This window comes from Rhinichthys klamathensis, unplaced genomic scaffold (assembly GCF_029890125.1).
Source record: "Rhinichthys klamathensis goyatoka isolate OS25496 unplaced genomic scaffold, OSU_Roscu_1.1 h1tg000430l_1, whole genome shotgun sequence".
In the NCBI taxonomy this organism is placed as follows: Eukaryota; Metazoa; Chordata; class Actinopteri; order Cypriniformes; family Leuciscidae; genus Rhinichthys; species Rhinichthys klamathensis.
This window is the reverse complement of record NW_026606926.1, coordinates 1,500,605-1,516,822: the sequence shown is the minus strand read 5'-3', so window position 1 is coordinate 1,516,822 and position 16,218 is coordinate 1,500,605. Positions and strand designations below refer to the sequence as shown.

The window sequence follows — 16,218 nt, the reverse complement described above, 5'->3', positions numbered from 1 at the left end:
TCTCAAATAACATAACTCAACCTAGAAAGCAGATTTTTCTCGACGGGATTTGTTCGTTGTCAGTGTTCAAAGGCAGAAATGTTGAGGATTATTTATAGCAGATATGTTGCTCTGTGTCCTTTGAGTGTTTTGTCATCGCTTTTCTCTTCAAATCCACACCAACGCTTGACATCCACAGGATTTAAACACATATTTTTATAGATACGAATCGTATATCTATATTGATATGATATCTGACAAAGTCAGACGTGTTTTTGTGCAAAATAGTGAACGTTACTATACATTTGGCCTGCTAGCGAGCTAGCACAACCTCACAAGCCAGTTATTTATTTATTTGTCGATTGTTTTTGTTGCAGTTTTATAATCAGAATAGACATTTGTAGGCCTTCCAAGAGCTTTTAGCACGGATTTATTTGTATTACACGAAAACAATGCGATCTTTATGCACAAATTGTTGACTTAAATATAGACGCTTTAAAATGTTTTTTAAATAATAACATCAGAAATGACATAAACTTCTAATTCAGCGTTATTTTATAATCCTGTCTGAATGTGTTTTTCTCTTTCGTGGAGGATCCATCTTGTTTTTCTGGCTTTTGTTAAGGTCGAATGTTCTCGTTTTAGGGGTTAAATGTTTTGACAGGAAATTTAGCCTCTATTTACCATCTTTCTTTTTATGATTTTAAAGTTGTTGCTACAGTGCTTGGGTGCGGATGTTTGTCTTTGTCTCTAGTCCATAAGAATCCCTTTAGTTTATGGTGTGATTGACACAGCAAAAGTTTCGTAGAGTTGTTTTTCGTCTTTTGCTCAAGAGTTCCATGGCTATTATGTGTGCTACCATGCCTTTATTCGTAATGTGGTTTGGCTGTGCTGTCAGTGTGTTTTGTTGAGTGTTTTTGTCTATCTAAGCATCTAGAACACGCAGTTCTGTTGGTTTTGGAAACGTTGGGTTGATCATTTATGAAGTGCAGTTATGTCAAGCCGTTTGAAACAAAAGAAACCCGCATAGATTTGTTTGTTTTAAAGATCAGGAAAGTTTCCATGCTTCTGACTGTCCTTGCGATCTGTTTAGTTTGTGCCGTTTAATTTCTGTCTTGTGTAGGATTATGACGTATGTACATTAAAAGTAAATTATGCAACACTCTTTGGGACAGTGTAAACTTCTGTAAGGCTCTGGGAATGTCTCGTTATGTTTTTGTCTCGAGCAGTAGGAACTAGCCTTATGATTGGCCACTCTGTTACTACCCGGAAACTGCAAGTAGGTGGGATTAAACAGTGAGTTGAGTGACAGTGTTTCCTAGTTAAAGCTCAAGTGTGTAATTTTTTTCAAATTACTTTCTTCTCTCCCAATATAATATGCAGATATATTTATTTGTTATCTTTTATTAGGTTACTTTCTCTTGTGTGTTTAAGTGGCCCCACACACACAACATTAGTTCAACCAACAGAGTTCAACAGTCAGGTTCCGAAAGAAAAAAATCCCATTCATTTTCTCCATGATAGTGGAATTGATTTTTAATGATACTTATAAACCTTTAAAGACTGACCTATTGTGAACTACAATTTTGTTAATGGTGTATGCTTTTGTTGAAGCCACCAGTTTAGTTTATTTCAACTTTTTAAATAAATAATTGTTTAAAAGCTTAATTTTTGGTGAAAAACTACATTGGCCATAATTTTGCATAGAAATCTCCTACAATCAGGTAATCAAAACAAGCAAATTATGCCTAAAGAACCGCCCACTCCCACGAAGAACTGTGAATTTATAGTTTGATTTTATATTTATATATAGATTGGGACATGAAAAATATAGTTTTTATGTTGGTTGTCTGTTGTAATAGTTCTTGGGATTGTGGTTCTTTTACTCATTTAAGGTGTTAAGCATGTAGTCTTTGTCTTTTTGATTGTTTTTTAAAATTCTTTTTTGATTCAGATCAAAGTTTGTAATGTGATTCACCTCGTATGCTGGTTGGTTCGTTTCATGGCTTATATCTCTCAAATGAAGATTTAAAATAAAAAATCCCAATGGGAAAAATACTTTCGGAAACAAGGCTGCTGAAAAAGTGGATGGGCACTGTTGCACTCCATGGCATGAGTTTGGGGGCGGGGCCATCTGTTTATCAACCAGTAGCAGACAATGGTTTCGGAAACCTGTTTGCTGTTGTTATCTAGCGGTGCAGAAAATTCACACTTCAGGGGTCACGGGTGGAGGACTGCAGGTTAAAGGTGAATGGACTTAATTACAGAAAACAGCTGATGGCAGGGGCAACTTTTTTTAGCCTTTCAAGCAGGTGACAAGTGTGACCTAAAAGTTTCCTTTAAAGAAATTAAAAGAAGAGATAAATACAGTAATGATGTAATTTACCTTCCGTTATTATTTTGGTCAGCTGGATCCCACAAACCTTTCACTAGGAAAACATGACCACAGTAATTGTCCAGAATGTCTGGAAAAATTAACAGTAACTTTATTGTTTAGCGTTAGTTTGGCCTAATTGGTGAAGGGTGTGTATTTATTTATTTATCTGCTTATTAAGTTAGCATAGGAGACGATAATAAGTAGGCCATCCATAGGCTGTTGTGCATTATCCAAACATTTATTTTCTTAGTGGATTCCGACACAACATTGGCTCAACCAATGGTGTAAATGCCCGTTCACACCAAGAACGATAACAATAAAGATAACTAACGATAACTATATTAGCGACGCGTACACACCAGCGGCCGATATCGTTCTGTGTGTTCTATATGCACGCTTCAGTTTTGTCATCTGCCGCTTTAATTGTTCGAGCTCTTTAAAGCAGGATGAATTCTGATTGGCTGTCAATGTTTTTATCTTTATCGTTTCTCTGTATCGTTATCTTTATAGTTGTGGTATGAACTCTGCAATTCTTTTATATTTAGAAAGATTTTTAGAACTATATCTTAATCGTTATTAGGGCTGCTCCCTAATAGTCGACTAATCGTTAGTCGACTAGAAGAGGCTTAGTCGACCAAAAATGTTATTAGTCGGTTAATCAAAGAAAAAAAAACTTGTGGTGAGCTCACGCAGTCCGTGGATAGATCGTTAATGGCGGGTCCTTGTGATAATTACACTATGTTGGGCAGGAAATCCAAACGTTTGCATATCATCCATCGACCTGCTGCGGAGATTACGAGTCCGCATCGTCAACTTCATCACTGTGTGTGAATGGGCCTTAAGTTTGTGGCTGACCAATGGCAGGTGAGGGGAGTGTTTGAGGGGAGGAGCCAATTTTGGTGACTTTTGGCTCAGAAATGACATAATTGAGCTTAATCATGTGGGGATCTGGACGGGATCTGTGCATGGGATTTGGGACAGCTCTAAAACAATATGGTGGGTGGACTGTCTCAAATTGTTGTCATTGCAAAACACATGCAAAGACGCCCACCCTCCCCCAAAATACACACTGACAGCCATGAGAAAACACAACTTAAATACCCTGTTCCCTTAAGGGGAAACCGACAGACAAGTGACAACTAGGAACAGGTTTCCAGAGTGCCTCCTGTTGCTTGGGACAAGTGTTTGATGAGTTTTCCATGCATAACTATTGTTTTCCGCAGTATCTTTCTGACATAACCTGAAATGCACGCTACCTTATGAAAGGCAAGCAGCAGGGCCGTTTAAAGAGAGTTGTTATGATCTGACTCCACGATTCACGCTCGGTAATTTGCTACAGGCACCAGAGAGCTGTGGATCTGGAGCACGCTCAACTGGGAATTCACAAAATGAATGTCAGAATGACCTCGCCGTGCAGAGCTGCCTTAAGCACTTCCTAAGCTTGAGAGAGAGAGATGATGACCCGTCTTTGACATCACCAGATACTTCTGAAACATGCTCGAACAGGTCAGACCTGGCTGTTGGCTTTGACTGGGCAGCATGCAATAGCATAATGTCAATATGTTGTGTAACATCTGTTGCACTTCTCATTTAGCCTATCGTCTGTTCACTGAGGGATGTAGATTTTTTGAATATATTAATCTGGAACTCAAAGACCTCCTGATTTAATCAGTGTGGACTGAGCTCTAGTGGTTCTATCTTTTTTTCTCACATTACCAAACCACGTCTTGATCTAATTAGCTGGACCAACTGTAAACGAAATGCTCGTTTCATACTGATTTCTTTGCCTTTGAAATGCATCAATAGTTAGCAAGGTCAGTTTACCTAGTGAGTCTAATGATTTGTCATTATGAAATCTTCAGCAATAAGTCATCTATATGTCACTGGACAAGTATTCACATTTTTCATTTTGACCTACATATATTAGATTCAATTGTCAATTGAAAAGTCAATTGAATTTTTTTGCTCTTGAAATTTGGCCTTGCTTTAAAAAATAAGTGATAAAACATCACTAAACTATTCCACACCATTTATGCTTCGAACATAATTTATCTTGTGAAATATGACTTCTACCTGATGAATGACACCCCCCCCCCCCCCCCCCCCCCTTTACACATGTAAGATTACGTTTACATGTGCAATTATAACACACTTTTTTTAGACTTGGAACTGGGCTGTTTGGATGTTTGCACAGATGAGCAACTTGTCTTCAGGGAATGTAGTTTTTAATAACTTTTTTGTAAAGTTTCAGTGTTTTGTCATTGCTGTCTCCATATCCGAACCAGCCATTATATGATAAAATTCTCTTTTATGTTCATTTTGTCCCAGCCAGTCACAAGATATAGCGTCATGCAGAGTAGTCCTGCACACAGTATAATCGTCCCGAAGTCCCACTTCATATAGATGCATGTTAAATGTCAAATGTGCCATGATTGTGTGACTGGGCCATATCACACAATATTTCACTTTCAGTGTGGCTAAAAAAAAATTGTGCATGGTGTCATGCTAAATTTTGTATTCAGAAGGCACAACCTTTTTGTCAAAGGTGATTTGATAACTTGTGCCAGGTTCGAGCATTGTATGTGGAGGTATGCTCTTAACACAAGTGCTATGAGTACTCGCTATTTTCTTGCATAACTCGTTGGTTGATTAATCAAGAGACTTCGATGCTGGATTACTGTAAACTTGCTTCCACTGTGAGCATTTGTTTGACAAATAAGAGGCCTATTTAATAGTCGGCATGATGGCCACTGGCATTGCTTCCAGCTCTTACATATTCTTTGATTATGCAAACACATCTACATCTTAAAAAAAAAAAAATCTAGGTGTTCCCATTGAGTTGTCCTTGTTTAATCTTGACTACTAAGAATCAAGTAGAGGATTATAACCGGAAAGCAAGACCCCTTCAGGAATGCTTTGTGTTTCTATCCACTTGTTTGACTGCCAAGGCTTTAGACGAGGAAACAAAGGCCACATAAGCAATTTTACACAGGAAAAATAAAGAGATTGACTGTTAGACTCTTACAAAGATGATTATGCAACCCCACCTTTTAAAAAAAGCACAGGCATCGCTGTTTGTAAACAGCATTTGTTAATGGTAGTGAGGCTGCCGGTTGAATAGCAAAGCTGTGCTTTTCCTTGGCTCGAAGTCTCCGTCTTGTTGTCAGCCTGAAGGTTTGTCATAACATTTCAGTGCCATGTATGTGGCGGCGAGGGGGAGGGGGATTTGTAGTGTACCAGCATCCATTGTTCGGCTCCGCTAATTTGAGAAAAGATGCAGAGAGCGGCGAAAGTTTTCCGGGGCCCTTGCCAGCACTGTAAAGGGAAAACCATCGACATTTAAAAATGCCCCCTTGTGTTTAGTGGAATGTATCGGATCCCCATGGTGCTGAGGCAAAAGCCCCGGTGTGTAAGACCAATTGAGGGCTTTATCTGGTGCGATCGGGCCCTTTTGTGCGTGAGCTGACATCCTGCCTTCCCCAGCCTGCATTCATATTCCCATGGAGTCGTAGAGTGCACTTCTGCTGTGTTATTGCCTCTTTGTTTGCTAAAGGAAGATATTCCTCATCATTCTCATCTGTTTTTGCTGTTATAATGTGCGTATGTTGCGAGTACATAGCCTAACTGAAATGACTCAGAAGGGCTGACACTTGGTGTCAGGTTTACCAAGCATGGATATTTCCTGCAGCTCAACTGGTGGAACATGGGGCTTTCAAAATCACAGGCTTCAATGCACTGTACGTCACTTTGGATAAAGCCGATAAAATAAATTGTAAATGCAAATATAAAATATTTAATTTGTTTGGCTTAAAGGTACATAATGTAACTCTTTTTTTATTCAAAATTTGCACAATTTTATATAATGAGCGAGTACATCATGAATCCGTCGTCTTATCCTCTTATCCTGAATCACTACAGTACGCCTATAAGTTTTTATATTCTGATTATTTTAGACCGTGCGGGATGTCAACCGTTGCGGAGTAGCTCAGTACCAGTGTGACTCTCGCTAGAGCGCCAAAAGTTACATACTAGTGTAACTTTAAGGAAACTTTGAGAGTAATTATTTACTTATTTATCTATTTCATATTGTTTATAAAGATTTTATATTTATGCAATAGTATTTTATTTATTATCTTTATGGAGCTTGCCGATCTGATTAGCCATCCATTTTCTGTTGTATGTAAAGCAGCAGCATGAACATCCTGCTAAACGGCTCCTTTAGTGTTCCTCGGATGATAAAAATTTTTTGAGCAGTGCAAGTATGGCCATTTAAGAAAACTTTCATCTTTGTTATGAAATCTCTTTTTTATGTCAGTATATAATTATTGTAGCTTTACTAAATGTTGCCCAGGGTTTCTGTATATGAGCTTAATTTATCTACAAGATTGTAAATATAGAGATTATTGACTGGTAAGGATTGTTTCTGTTACAGTGGGTTTGACGGACAGGGAGGGCAAACGGGTCGGGTCGTGGATGCGTCTGCCTCTTGACAGTGGGAGATTTGAGGCCCTCTGTAATCCCACAATAACACTGCAGTTTCCTGCACGCATGGCCAACCTCAGGCTGAAAAACAGATGGACTGAAGTTCCTCTCTTTGTCTGATGATTGGGGCTGTGCCACATGTGTGCATTTTTTCCCTTTTGAGAATAAATGAATCACCATTTTTATAACGGTCCAAAACGCACAACAATTATCTGTTCTATCAAATCTAAATGCTGCAGATAAACGGATGTAATCGCTACTGTGAAACTAAATAATCAGATTAGCTTTGATGTATATGAATATCTTTGTGACCTATATTAGACTGTCTTGCTCTACTTATGTATAACTACAGCTTGTAGATGCCAGGTGACCTTTTTTGATGGAGAAGTTTGAAGTATTGCATTTGTACGAGTTGTGGTGTAATCAGCTGAGTGCACATGCTCTTTATCATGTCACTGCAGGATGTTTCAGGTGATATGGTTGTTTGACCCATGGTGTGTTGCATGCTGATGGACCCTGCCCTTTGTAACCCACAGAAGAACCTTGTTTGAAAAAGCCAGAAAAAAATAGATTTTGTGAGAAATTGAAATATAGATGAAGATGCCAGCTACTCTCTTATTGTGAAAGAGACGAGGAAAATGATTTCTGCTTGATTAAAAAATATGTAATAGGCTGTCAGTCGATTTAAAATTGTATTATCAATGTTATAACACAATATGCACATTATTTGAATTAATCACACACACACACACACACATATATAAATAATTGTAAAAATAATTAATAATAATAAAATTCATTTATTATTCATTTAATATTTTTTAAGCCCAGTTTTTGGGAGAGAGTTAGTGTAGAAAACAAAATACTTCATGAACACTACTAAATCCAATTCAGGTCAGTGTGCCGAGGGACAAAATTAACATTTTTAGTAGCATCATTATCATAAGGGTGGGATTACATGCAGACTAACATTAATGAAAGCTCATTGTGGCACTCTATTTTGTTGCTGTTTGTCTATGGAAATGAGAGCAGGGTCCACTTGGCCGCAGGATGGGATTCTGGCGAGAGGCGGTGCGTGTTTGGCTGGTTTGTGTGTTCTCAGGAGCCGGCCCCTATGTGAGCAGGAAAGAGATCAAGATCTCTCATAGGAGATTCTGTAACTCATTATAGCTGTGTAGCCTTGTAATGCCTCTAACTTTATGGCCTTATTTTTAGTATGAAATATATGGTTGCTTGAAGTCAAAACTGTTTAGAAGTTATTACATACAGTTTGTTGTGTCATTTTGGCTCCCATGTAAACAGGTTACCACTTTCCTGCTGCGTGCATAAGCATTTTCTCACTGAAAGCACAAATCGTGCTTAATTTTCTGGTCTTTGTAAATGGATTTGACCTGTACACTGTATGCCAACAAACATTCTATGGTCATACGTGGCAGTGAACAGGTTGAAGTTTTATTCAAGAGGGCATTTCCATTTGGATTTCACTGCCTTTGAACTGTGGGTTGCGACAGGCATTGATATGTTAAGTGTGCTAAGGCTTTTCTTTCCCCGTCTCTTTTGCTCCATCAGTATTTATTCACCGACTATGTTCAGGCCTCTGGGATCAGAGATTTCATCCTAACAGAGCTCTTCAGATTGCAGCATTCCACTCGGAATAAGAAACTTGTGATGTCGGAAGGGAGGTTAGCTGCTTTCGTACGGAGTAAAATCAAAACAGATTTGGATCCTGCACTAGAGTAGATCAGAATTCTTCACCTCAACATGCCAGCAAATCATGGGCCGCTCAACCTCGACGCTGTGCCATATGTGACTGTTGATATGCTAAATGGGTTTATGGCATTTTGTAGTGTTTTCTGTGTTTCTTTAAGATTGTGTTTTTAAGATTTTCTTTATAAAATGTTTGATTGTTAGATGGAGACCAAAATGTGTATGGTTAGTTTGAAAATGGCCTTTAGAAAAAAGTAACCTTCCATGTTCAAATCTTTTACGCTGCAGTAAGCAATATAAGTGGACATCAGAATGGTAATGAAGTCAGTTTCTGGTATTAGATTAAAAATGAAGGTATGTCGGGTCCCGTGATATTGGTTTCTGCAAGAGAGTATTGCTACAGACATGCACATCTGAAACCATTTTAACTGCAGATAAACATGAGCCATGTCACGTTCCGTGATGTCATTTCCTGTCCTCAAGGTTACAAAAGGGAAAATCAAATGCAAGACTTTTATATATAAAGAATTTTAGTATTAAACTATTATAGTATTTATAAATGTTTTGAATTAGCTTTTATTTTTGGATTTTCAATTTTAATTTGAGGTTTAGTCATTTTGTTATATTTATTTTAGTTTTATAAGGTTTAATGCTTCACATTAAATTAATTTTATTTCAGTTAGTTGCTAAGGCAACATTTTCATTTGTTTTTAAGATACTTTTTTTAAAATAGTTTAGTTTACAATAACTGATGCAAAACCACATCAATGATGTCTTTTTTTCTTCAAATAGGCCTTATGATCGTTCATTATTTATAATGTATTTTGTATTTGTAATGGGGGACATAAGTAGGGGTGGGCGATATACCAGTAGACACGATTAACTGGTAAAAATGTGTCAACTGGTAGAGATTTTGGATCTCAGTTACGCTGGTTTCTGAGCGCTGTCTGAGAAACGCACATGAAGCCGCTGCTCATAGAGCACATGAGTACTGAACTGAATGCTTTTTGCCACCTAACTGGGCGTGAATGGTTAAATGTGTGGTCAAAGTGAACATGTCTTTGCAAGTAAACAGTCATTTATGTCTTAAGTGAACGTAAACGGTTGAAAAAGAAAACGCACAGGTATATTGAATCCGTGCAGTTGGTCTTAAAGTGACAGCAGCCTAATAATCCTGCTGCTGTCTGTGTCATTAATGTTAATCAAACGATAAAAGAGAAAATCTCTCACTGCTCATCATGAGTCATGACTGAATCACTTTTGTAAATTAATAAAAATGTATTTATATTTAATTTACACAGTGAAGACTACGCCGTTTTTTACATTTCATTAATTTATACAATTTATGTAGTGTTTCTTATTTCCAGTGCTTGAAGTTTCAAAGATCTATAGTAGTTTGTTTTCCTATATGCTTGTAATAGGTTCCTAGTTCTTTGTTCACTGTTTACTTGTCTTCAGATATTGAATATGGTGATAAGAATTAGGAAATTTCAACATTTTTTGATATCATAACCTTATTTAAAGCAAAAATAACAATATTGTGAATGATATATATTGTCATCATGTAATACAATTACTCCTATTGTGATATAAGATTTTGGTCATATCACCCACCCCTTGGCATAGGTAATCAATTCTATTGTGTACGTTTTGTAGCCAAAGGGGCATAAGTGCAATTTACTTGACTCCAAATCCTTGATATGTTCAGGCTGTATACTATACCGCATCTAGCACTTTGTACTCCAATACGGCTAACAGAAAGCATTATTATGTTCAGTTCAGGCTTTAAACTCCAGGTCTTTGCGTGTCTCTGTGAAATGGCACACACGTATGTCGCTGCCCTGAGCACTACTGCTTCCCTTATTTAGAGGGCATGGCATGCAGCGTTTAAGGTCAGGATCCACTTCGGCAATACCAGAGGTCAGCTGGACTCTGACCCAGCAGTGATGGTCAACACTTCCACACCGCTCCAAGTAAACAGAATAACTGGACAATGTAGGATACATGTGTCCGTTATTGGTTGTCTCCATGCTCCAAACAATTTTTTTTTTTTTTTATAATTTTTTTTTTTTATAAATGTGTAATTTTCAAATTAATTATCATAAATACATTTCAAATTAAGTATTAATTATATGAATATTATCATATATATTGACTTTATAAAAGGCATGCTTTTCTTTAAGATATCACTCAATCACTAATAATTGGCTATATTTTGGTCATTGTTCTTGGTTTTATTTTATTTTTTAAAAACAAATTCTTTATGACTCTATTTTTTTTAATTATTAAATGGGTCCCAATCTGAAACACAGCTGTTATTAGATAACACTATGAGAGATGGTTTGGACGAGATTGCTAACTTTAAAGCTAAGCAGTCTCCGGGTTGTGCTTTACTGTAGATGACTGGTAGTGCTAGATCCATCCCCCACCCCACCCCACCCACTCATTCGCTCTCATATCTAAACACACATATTACCAGACAGCTGCTGCTCGCTTTCAAATCAACAAATGCACACTTATGGGACATGCTGGCACAGCGCATAATGTTTGTAACGTCTACGTTGGCAACGAAAATACAAGGTGTAATAATGTTTATTCAACATTCCTCTACTAAAGATGGCTACAGATGACTAGCTCTTTATGAGACATAATGCAAACAGACATATCTGGAGTTGATCAGTACAGTGCATGCATCTAGATCAGTCCTACATAATTAAGTATAGGGGTTTTCTCTAGTAGGTGCTTGTGTATGATCTCTGATGTGGTATAATGCCTCACTGATAGCAGATGCCGTGTCACAGCAGTGTGGTGTTTCTGTTCTGGCATTTATCTAGATGTTCTCAATGTTTTTACATTATTCAATACATGTTTGATATTTCCTATATATTTGCTCTAATGGCATGAAGATTTTTTTTTAACCACGCCATTGTTCCCATATATATTTAAAATGCTTAATGTAAGAACTAAGATACTGTTAAAATTTGTTTTTATAATAATTTGTTTAATTGTTTTTCTCTAAATGTAAACAGGAAAGAATATGTATATTTTTTTCAATGAATTTATCTACACTCCAAGTAGAACGTCATGATCCCTTAATCACGGCAGCGAACGCAGCATAAGCTCGTTGTTTTGGTTCAGGAGGAACTGTGAAATGGGGCTGCTGTTTGTTTGTGGTGCGCTATGACTGTCTGTCTACAACTCTTTATAGCTTCATGGAACGCGCTGATGACGTGTGATGTCTGCGCGAGTGGGGTGTGCGGAGGTATGCAAATACATACCTTGATAGGCAGGTAGGTAATGAGGTCCTGAGACCAATTTCTGCTACAGAGTGCTTGACTCTTGCAATGTCACTACAAGATCTTGACAAAAAATTGATGCACCTCTTGATGAAAATAACATCACAACATTTATTTCAATCAAGAGGTGCATCAATTTTTGGACAAGATCTTGTAGTGACATTGCAAGAAGTCAAGCACTCTGTAAAGTCTCCTCCTGCACACCCCAAAGACTTTCAATGAATTTAAGGTCTGGACTCAGAGGTGCCAATTCATGTGTGAAAATGATTCTTCATGCTCCCTCCCAATCGTTCTTTCACAATTTGAGCATGATGAATCTTGACATTGTCATACTGGAATATGGTCTTGATGTGTCTTCCTACATGGTTGTTTATAAAAATTAAAAGCTACACACTCCATCAATTAGGATTAGAAGAACTGTTGCCAAACATATAACATGCTAGAAACATAATAATCACTGCAATAATGATCCAATCATAGACTCTTTAGCATTTGCCTATTTAAATACAAACTACCTTTTTTTTGGCCGGGCAGTGTGTATGTACATTTTTTTTTATATTTAGCACACTTCTATTCTTGATTGCTATCAGGATGTGAAGTTTCAACCAGTATAACAAAAAGAGTGAATTAAAAACATTGCATACCCTACCTTTTAAAACACATGGATATCTGTGAACAATTTTAAATCATTGAAACTATCAGTTTGAACTAAAAAGCCAGAAGACAAGGAAAGACTTTTACTAATGACAGTCTTTAGAAAATGCAATGGCCAAGGAGCTATTAATACTTAAAATCATTGAGATTTTGACAATGTTACTTCATTTCATATCATCAGCCAAATCACCATGAATATATAATACATTTTTGCCCAGCTTTAGTCTAGAGTACAGCAGATGTCCAGGAGAGATGAAGACTATCTCATGTTCCTGCTGATCAAATGAGAGGTGGTTAATTAGGAATAAAATAGAGCCCTAGTGGAGAGAGCTAGGAAAAGGGAAGGGAGATTTTTGAGTGGGGTCCATTTACTGTGCCCAGACTGTTACACAGTCACTGTAATAATGCATAGTTCTCACTAATTCACCCAGTCTCTTTTTAAAATCTAACCAGATTCGAGAAAAATGGTTAAACATTCATGCATGTGTCTCCAGAGGTTAGCTGCACACAGCATAACTTCAGCCCAGAACAGAGCAGACTTACACAGAGTTTCATTGAGCCAGGCAGCTGGTGGAGGGTGTGAGGTTACACTAGGATAGGATGTTGTTTTAGGGGTACTGGCAATGGCCATAGATGGCTTCCTTTCAGGTTTGACGTCTGTCTTTTTAACCCTGTTTGACCTGATGCAAATCATGACCCATATTTGCTTGATGGTTGAATGGAATCTTAAACCTCAAGGTGCGTCTTGTCTGTTTCTCCATCTGTGAACCCATGTACTTCCTCTTAGAGTCTTGCAGACTAAAAACTGCCACACTTCCTGTCTTTCATCTGCCCAACTGTGTGCTTGTGTATGAATTGCAGAGAGAGAGAGAGAGAGAGAGAGAGAGAGAATCTTCCTGCCTTTTCACATCTGTCAGAATGCAACAGTTCTGAAAGTAAAAATTAAATTTGTTTTGTTAATAGGTCAAGATTATTATTTTTTTCTTCATATCATTTTCTTCAAGTGAGCTCTGTTGTTAGTTTAGTGATAGTATATGCCTCTGGAAACCCATAAAGGTGCAGTCACATTTACCTTTGTTTTGGTATCCAGTCATTTTTACGGAGCCCCTAAACGGACCTTTGCAAAAATAAAAAATATACAGACTTTCGCGTGCGCACGAGAAACTTTCACATATGCACGCGAAACTTATCTTGTGCTCACCAGAAAGTTTCACGTGCTCACGAGCACGCAATAGATTCTTGTGAGCATGCGAAATTTTGGCGCAATACGGCTGTGTGCATTGTCCCATATAAAAATGATTGGAACAGTAAAATGTATTAATTTCATTGGTACTGTAAAAAATTATGAAAATTGGTATTTTGTTAGGGCAGTATATTTATGTTGTCCCATATGAATGGGACAGTAAAATGTACTAAGATTTTGCATTTCACAAAACTCACTTTATCAAACCACTTTGTCAGATTTAACGCGTCCTTACTAGTGGTGGAGAAATGCTTATTTTCTTTATTCAACTACCTAGCAACACCTTAGCAACCACCCTAACAACACTCTAGCAATGTGTTGGTGAGTTTTGCATTCAACCACCACTTACTTTTTCTTCAGAAAATTAAAAAAATCTGGCTAAAGTTGTTAACCTAGCAACACCTTAGCAACCACCCTAACAACACTCTACTAATGTGTTGCTGAGTTTTGCATTCAACCACCACTTACTTTTTCTTCAGAAAATTAAAAAATCTGGCTAAAGTTGTTAATTTGTGCTTGGAGCTCGGGTGGTCACTTTAGAGCTCAATTACACCTTACGTGTCTATTGTTTTGTAGATGTTGCAACACAAGCTCCAATTGTTTTGTTTTTGTCCGTCCAACACTAGTAGATTTGAGACCCTGTTAGTTGACTGAGTGGTTTACAAAATAGAAATGCTTCGGACAGAATGTCCGGAGCCCTTGGCATAAACATAAATATTTTAGACCACAAAGCTCTTACACAGACGCTCTTACATTAACTGTACTGGCCTGCGGTAGAATGGTGATGTATTGTCTTTAATCATCTGTAAGTAATGTTGCCCTAACAAGCAGACGTGTTTTCCACCCTGTTGGCAGTGGGTAAATATTTTGTCTGCGCCTCAAGGCCAGCCGTTAGCATTAGGTGTCAGAGAACAAGATTCCCTCCTTTCTGTGTTTGTCTATAATGATGAATGAATGCGTCTCAGGAAAAAAAAACATGCTGCTACGCTGTTGTGCCTTGGCAGTTGATGTCTGCCTGCTGTTATCATCCTTGGCAATCCAGAATGAACAGGAGGGGCAAACCTGGCTATTGTGTTTGTGTCTTTTGCACAAGAGACAGATTTAATTGTAATTGTTCCCTGTGACTCATGCTGTGATTCAGCACGGTGGCCGCTGACTTCACTGGTACTAATAAAAAGACTGAGAACACACTTTACCTGTATGTCAACCTGCATACCTGTTTCAATTTTGATCTGATTTAGGTTCCTGGCAGTCTGCGATCTTCATTCTTGTAAATTGCACAAAGAAATGGACCTACAAGAGAAAAAGTTTATAATAAAAAATAACTTAAAAATTAAAAATAGTTTCAAATTATATTTATTATACTTGTTTATATATATATATATAATCATACACTCACCAGCCACTTTATTAGGTACACTTTGCTAGTACCGTGTTTTGCCTTAATTATTCATGGCATAGATTTAACAAGGTGCTGTAAACATTCCTCAGAGATTTTGGTCCATATATTGACATGATCGAATCATGCAGTTGCTGCAGATTTGTCGACTGAACATTCATAAACATCACAAATGTGCTCTATTGGATTGAGATTTGGTGACTTTGGAGGCCATTTGAGTACAGTGAACTCATTGTCGTGTTCAAGAAACCAGTTTGAGATGATTAGAGCTTTGTGACATGTCGCTGAAAGTAGCCTTTAGAAGATTTGTACACTGTGGTCACACAGGGATAGACATGGTCAGAAACATTCTCAGGTAGACTGTGGTGTTTTAATGATGCTCAAATGGTACTAAGGGGCCCAAAGTGTGCCAAGAAAATATCCCAGAAACCATTACACCACCACCATTGATAAAAGGCAGGATGGATCCATGCTTTCATCTTGTTTACACCAAATTCTGACCCTACCATTTGAATGTTGCAGCAGAAATTGAGACTCATTAGACCAGACAACATTTTTCCAATCTTCTATTGTCCAATTTTGGTAAGTCAGTGTGAATTGTAGCGTCAGTTCCCTGTTTTTAGCTGACAGTAGTGGCACCTTCTTATGCTGCTTTAGCTCGTTTGCTTCAAAGATCGACGTGTTGTGCGTTCAGAGATGGTCTTCTGCATACCTCGGTCGTAACGAGTGGTTATTTTTGTTATCTGGCCATTCTCCTCTGACCTCTGGCATCAACAAGGCATTTTCGCCCACAGAACTGCCGCTCAGTGGATATTTTCTCTTTTTCGGACCATTCTCTGTAAACCCTAGTAGATCAGTAGTTTCTGAAATACTCAGACCAGACCGCCTGGGACCAACAACCATGCTACGTTTAAAGTTAGTTAAATCACCTTTCTTCCCCATTTTGATGCTCATTTTGAACTTCATATATAAACAGTGAAACATTTACAGTGACTGTCTGTACAAATGCTGTCTGATGCTCTACATAAAACTATGTAAAAAATATTGCAGCTGGACTTACCAAAGTGCTGACAAAATTACC

General features: G+C 37.7%; 1 protein-coding gene across 1 annotated transcript in view; it reads left to right on the top strand.

Annotated features, from left to right (window-relative positions):
• The window catches only part of ube2h (ubiquitin-conjugating enzyme E2H (UBC8 homolog, yeast)), a 29,172-nt gene that overhangs the window by 520 nt on the left and 12,434 nt on the right, over positions 1 to 16,218 (top strand). The window lies entirely within an intron of this gene.